The sequence below is a fragment of the Egretta garzetta genome, unplaced genomic scaffold (genome assembly GCF_000687185.1).
Source record: "Egretta garzetta isolate BGI_Z169 unplaced genomic scaffold, ASM68718v1 scaffold3, whole genome shotgun sequence".
In the NCBI taxonomy this organism is placed as follows: Eukaryota; Metazoa; Chordata; class Aves; order Pelecaniformes; family Ardeidae; genus Egretta; species Egretta garzetta.
The window spans coordinates 1,297,149-1,302,074 of record NW_009259099.1 but is presented as its reverse complement, the minus strand read 5'-3'; the positions used below and the strand labels follow the sequence as shown (position 1 = coordinate 1,302,074).

The 4,926-nt window shown below is 48.3% G+C and overlaps 1 non-coding gene across 1 annotated transcript in view; it reads right to left on the bottom strand.

Moving 5' to 3' along the window:
• Positions 1–563: 563 nt before the first annotated feature.
• Positions 564–4,926, bottom strand: part of LOC104123000 — a 12,415-nt gene continuing 8,052 nt past the window's right edge. The window contains exon 2 of the transcript XR_004841502.1: positions 564–618. This is a non-coding gene — a transcript (uncharacterized LOC104123000). The remainder of the gene's footprint in view (positions 619–4,926) is intronic.

Sequence of the window (4,926 nt, the reverse complement as noted above, 5' to 3'; positions counted from 1 at the left end):
ATTATGGTCTATAGCTACACCCTTAACATAAGGCAACACTAATGCAATTAATAAAATACTGGGTTTGCTGGGCTATAAATAAGGGGTAGAATGGCGGTACTGCCTAAAACACACCTGGAATTTGACATTAGGAACGATTTTCCATTTAACTCCTTTCTTAATAGGGTAAGAAAACCTTTCAGTAACACAATCTGAGTGTTAAAGTGGTCACACTTGGTTTCTGTTTTATTTTATAAGTCTGGCGTTGTTCGGCTCCCCTCTATGCGTGACAGCTTCAGGCATGCATCTGTGCGACCGCGACCGAGTGCTGCAGCCCGGGATGATTTGTGGAATTTATCTGGGGTCCGTTTCGTGCACAGACCTTAAAGAATTAGGTCAGACCCATACCGCTATGTCATTTTTTCCCCCCCATTTTATTATCTGTTTGCCTCCTGCCACCCCACTCCCTGCAAGCCCGTCCTCACAAAGCAAGCCCTGGCTCACCGGACCCCGGCGTGATCAGTGGACCCTCCAGCTCGAAGGCATCGTCTTCACATTGATCATCCAACTTCTTCTTTTTTTTCTTTGATGGATCTCTGGGTTTCCTCAAAAGGGAGAGCTCTTCTGGATGCCTGATGTCTGGGGAGAAAACAGACCACTTTTACAGAGGCAGGATGGAGAAAAGGGGGAAAAAAAGCATATCCTTCCTTTAGGAACAGCATCCAGCAACATGCAGCATCTTCCTGGGCTGGTTTTCCTGCTTTGAAATAGTTAAAGATCAAGTTGAGAACATTTTCCCCGCAAGCCTGTCGGAAACAAGCACCGTCCTTGGCTGAAGAAGTAACGTAGCATTTGGGTAAACTGCAGAATTTCCCAGGCACAGCCACTCAAATGCAAATACAAGCACCGCTAGACCCTGTGACAGAGCCTAATACTGTTCCCACCCATTATCTTAAATATAAATATAAATAAATATAAGTCTAAATAATATATATTAATCACTTTGTAAAACACTATTTAGGCACCTAGGTAACAGGCCAGGTACCCTCACCTCCATAGGAGCAATCCAAGAGTCAAACCATTTATTTACATATCAGACTGGAAATTTTAAAGCCTATACTTAAGGCACCCACTTTTTTTTAAAGAGATCTTGGCCAAAATGTTTCCTTTTCACAGCAAATCTTTCCCATTTCCCTGCCCAGCACCAGCCTGAATAATTTTAAAACCGTGTTTAGAATGAAGAGCACCACAACGTGTTTGTGTTTTAAGCCATGGGAGTATGGGGGGGCTAATGAAAAAGAGAATTTTAGGGCCATTTCCCACGAAGGTGGTACTTTGGGTTTGCTTCTGCTGGCTGCAGTCGCTTCCAAGCGGGAAGGAGCTTTCTGGGAAAGTGGTGTTCACCATCCGTCATACCACTGAAACCATCGACGGACCGGAGGGGAGCCCAGAGTCCCTCACCGGCGCTGCAAAATCCAAGCGGGGAGGAAAAAAAATTCCATCTCCTCTAAACCGTCCTCAGTCGATACGTGGGAACTGACCTGGAAAAGCATTCACCTGGGCACAAAGCCATCCCAACGCCATGATGAAAGGCTGCAAAAAGGTCGGGGCACTCTGAAACACAGCTTGGATTGGAAAAAAAAGAGATGATGGGTCACGCCTGAGCCTGGAAGGAAGAGTTTCGGAGCTCTCCTCTGCAGCTGGCTGCCCATATCCAAGCCCCTGTACTGTTTCGAGCTCTGTTTTTTGGACGTATCGCCTGAAAATGCTCGGCTGCGTGGAGATGTGAGAAGCTTTGCCTTCGGGATGCCCTAAGGAAAGCAGCCCCCAGTCCCATCCCCGCCACAGATTGAAGCCCGCGGCTGTAGCTGCCAGGGAGGCCGGGACAGAGGAGAAGGAGCTGGTTGCATTGCAGCCAGGCTGTATTTTCCCACCAAGAGGAACGCTGAAGAAGACAATAAGTCATTATCCTAACGAGGAGAGGTTACAGGGTTCGTATCTCACCCTGGCCCCCGGCGCAGCCGCCGCTCTGGCAGCAGTGGGAGGTTGCTGTACACCCCCAGTTGCGAGAATATAATCGACAGGATTAAAACCTGGAATTTGGTCCCCAGGACGTGACCCGAGCGGGATACATCCCCACGGCAGCTCTGTCTGCCCCGGCTCCTGCCTGCCCATGCCAGCATCCTTCCTTACTGCAAATAAGCATGGAAACGCCAGGCTGGAAGCGAGCTCTGCATCCCCCTCGCCCCATCCAGGGATGCGCCGTGAGAGTAATTCCAAAAAGTACTTTTTTTTTTTTTAAATTTATTAAAGCTCAGCTTCCCTGACAGGTCACATCCCTGGGCTTTGTTTCCCTGTTTGCAGACACGGTGAGCATCGTGGGGCTGGTTGCACGGGCTGTCTCCTCCTGGGGAAGGACACGGTGACAGCCTCCCTGCGATGCTAGTTTCAATAGCAACCTGTGCTTTCCCCCTTTTTTTTCCCCTTGTTATTTTAAATAACAGCCTGTGCACCACCACCAACCCCACTGTGCCCGTCACGTTTGGGTGATTTGATTTTAGGTGACCCCCATGGATGGATCCCACTAGCCCCAGCGTTCCTGAACCCAGAGGTTGGGCACATCTGGATTTAACTCTCATATTGTGGGTCTCCCATCCCTTTAGCTTTAATTTAAGCTTTATTTTTATTTCTAGATTTATATATGTTTATTTATATATTTATTTACTTTTATATATAAGCTTTATTCAAGGTGTAACGCCGATTTATTATTACTACGTACACGTTATCATGCTAAACCCCATCCCCGTACCCGCTAACGAACAGTTCCGCCGCACAACTTTTTGACCATTTGTAGCAATAAATACCTAGCGTATGAACCCAGACAGCTCTTCCCATTTGTCACAGCCAGCTTACCTCATGGAGAAAAAATCTGCTGGGACAACCAGGGTCATGCACAAGGGCCAACAGGCAGCCCAGCCTAAAATGAGGAGTTTCCCTGGTATTTTGCTAGCAAGGTTTATACTCTGATGTTTATTTATGGTGCATTAGCAACTGATACAGCCTCTCAGCTGAAACCATTCAGAGAGGCCAAGAGAAGGGCTCCGGGCCAAGCTCCGCTCCTGAAAGCAATCTGTTGGAGACGGCCCAACGCTTGACCATCTGATTTCAAAGCGACTTTTTATAGTCCCTCAGTTGTTCATGACGCTATCGTCGGATTACAAAGGATACGGGCAAGTTTTTGGCAGCTGCTTCGAAACGGCGCACGGCCGCAGGGCACAGCAAAGGCACCGGCATCCTTCCGATGCCGGAGCATCCCTGCTCCCCTGCAGCCGAGCGCATTTCCCATTGGTAAGCGGCAAATTTCTCCCAAACAGCGGTCCACTGGACGTACCATCGTCTCCAAGACTTTACAAACCCACCAAACCCAACCGAGGGTTGCAGGGGGAATTAAAAATAGAGCCCACCACGCTAAAAAGCAGCGAGCAGAAAAGCAGCAAGCGCGCAACGTTGTTTTTATTTCCCACCCCAGAATTAGAGAAGAAGCAAGAAGCAACTTTGCACGTCGTCTGGCTGCATGTTTCCATCTTGCAGTAAACTGCTGATGAAAAAAATGTTTTGTTTGCCGCTGCTTATGATTAATAAGTGTACAAAGGGTCTTAAAGCGTGTTTTGAACAGAGCCGGGCTTGGCAAACACGGTGTTTAGTTACTGTCGCTAAAGCAGAGCCTTATCCCAGGGTGTAAAGACTTGCAGATGGTAGGACTCCAGTTAATTGAAAACTGGGACAAGGAACCACTCCAGAGCCCAAGCCCCTGGCTGTAAGAGCAAGAGAAAGATCCTTAAACTAACAAAGTGGTGCAAAAAAATTCGAGTCCTTTATATAGGTTTGGCTTTTTTACTACGTCCCACTGCACCTGGAAGAGCCCATTTGCTGGAGTTGTTCACCTGGGGTACATCTCCCCAGGGTTTGACTTCAGCCCCAAATTCCCACCCGAAACCCTCTGTTAACTAGCTCATCCACGTTTTTCAGCTGAAGCCAAACTGCTCCTTCCAAAGGTCACTCTGAAGGAAAAAGGGTCAGCGAAATGTGGGTGGACCGGGAGAAGTGACCTTCTGACCAAGGCCAATGTGTTGACTCTTCAATTGATGCGTTGGTGGGGGCTGTGTTTGCTTTAAAAGAGACTCCTTGTCTGTACACACAAGACAGATGGCATTGGCAACGTCTCCTAGAATTTACTGTAAATGATCCTTTTAGCATTTTATTTCTATTTATTGTGTAAGCGTGTGAAAACCCAGCTATCCAGCCTCTTACCGAGCATCCCCGGCATTGCTGGTGGCAGCCGCCAGCAGAAACCATCTGCAACGATACACGGCACGCTCCATATGGAGGGGAGAGCGCCAACCAAAATCTGGTCCAAACCCATTTTTCAGCTGGATCCAACCAGGAACCGTTCATGTTTTGGCATCTCCTCCAGCCCATGCATCCTCAGCTGCAGCTGCTGCTGAGCCCTAACATTGCTACAGCTCCACATCTCAGCAGAAGGGCTTCGTCAAACTTAGGGGATTTGTTGCCCAGAGAGGTGGTGGATGCCCCATCCCTGGGAACATTCAAGGCCAGGTTGGACAGGGCTCTGAGCAACCTGGTCTGGTTGAAGATGTCCCTGCTCATGGCAGGGGATGGACCAGGTGGCCTTTAAAGGTCCCTTCCCACCCAAACCGTTCTGTGATTCTATGATTTTATCAAGTGAGGGAAATGCCCTCACTTGAGGAGGAGCACACATATATGCATTTCATAGGTGGCATTTCAAAAATGCGACCAGGAAGGTGACTTTCAAACTCCAAGAAAAATTTTTCCAACTGTTGGATGAAGCCATTTTATTCCCTACAGCATCTTCTTCCCCATCTGCCTGCAAGAGCCTACTTGTGCCTGTGCCGTGTCCTGCTGACA